The following is a 1,576-nucleotide window of genomic DNA, read 5'->3' on the forward strand; positions in this document are numbered from 1 at the left end:
TATATAAAATACTAGATTTTTGATAGAAACTTAATAGCAGAAATGAGAAAATTAAATGTTGGGAGGCTATGAGGGCAGAAGTTAAATATCTTTGCAGTTTTGCCCAGATTTAAACAATACTGAAAGATCAGAGAGTCAAAAGTATTTCTTTCAGAATAATCTCCTGGGACAGTTCATCTTTGGATAATACAGAGCCTGATATTAATTGCCACGTTGGGAGAACTGTGTCCCTGGGACCTTTTTGGATTCAGTGTCCTGTGTCCTTGCCAGTGTCTCCTGATTTGCTGATCTTCAGCCATCTCGAATCTCAAATAACAGCCCCGACAACCAATACATGAGCCTTAGGCACTGATTTGTCACTTGAAGGTAATAATGGTTTGAACTCTGTGGCTTAAACTTCCTTTTTGTATTAAAATACGATTATTAGTGCAAAAAAAATGTGGAAAACTTTGTCTTGTAACATATTTACTTCTTTTTATGCTTTGATTTTATTTCTATACCATGCCCATGATTCTTAACTTTTAATGGCAAACTGGTTTAAAGTGACGTTCATCTGGGTGAGGGGAAGTGATATAGTGCACATGTTAAATTTCGCATCATGGTAAAACAAAATTCTTCTACAAGCCTGAAACAAATATATTCTTACAAATAAGGAGCTGGTTCATGACTGTGAATTGATCTCTCATCGCATTTCTTCGGAGGTATTGTGTGTGAGTGTGTGTTGAAAACACAGGAAAAGTCTCCTTTGATTGGGATGGGTAAATCGGCAATGAGCAGGCTGCATTAAAGAGATTAGAACAAGAGTGACATGTGTCTGGCTTTATTTCATCCCTTTGATAGAAGTAAAATGAGTACAATTTAGTGTAGCTAAATGGGTGGGAATTAACATAAATGAGAAGATCAGAAGACTTATGCATGTATGTATGTCTTTATGGGTATATATGTGTATAACTGTGAGTGAATTTATTAGAACTATATATATTTAGTTTATGTTATATTGAATATATCACATACCGCATATATATAAACTGGTTTGTTCCTTAGGGGTCCTTTCATGTTCTCTTTTTACTATTGTGCTCTCCTCACCCTATTTTGAGGGATCACTCAGTGTCTTCATCCTCTTATGGGGTACCCAGATGCCTCCTCTGACTTTTCCTGTGACTTCATTTCATTTCCATTGAGTTCTGCTTAAGTACAATTTTTACATAAGTGAAATAAATATTTAAAAAATCAGTGAAAATTACCTTATATATTTTACTTTCATGATTAATTTTCAGAACAAATATTAATGCAATTTCAGGATATACAATTATTATAGGGGAAGAATTTTAGGCTGGAGTAATTTTTGCTGATGCCATGTGGAAAGTGCCTATTTGTCCTAACTATGAGGTAAAGTCAAGAACTTTGGGTATATACTTTGTATCAGTGAATATATTTTAAACTTCTGCATTTATAACTGTTTAGACTTTTAAAAAGCCAATTAAAAATTTTGATCTTTTAGTCTTCTAGAAGATAAACATTCTATGTTGGTTTGATGTCCATGGAGGCAGCTTCTTTGTCTTACTAAAGAGGCCTC

This window comes from Colobus angolensis, unplaced genomic scaffold (genome assembly GCF_000951035.1).
Source record: "Colobus angolensis palliatus isolate OR3802 unplaced genomic scaffold, Cang.pa_1.0 Scaffold237, whole genome shotgun sequence".
Lineage (NCBI taxonomy): Eukaryota > Metazoa > Chordata > Mammalia > Primates > Cercopithecidae > Colobus > Colobus angolensis.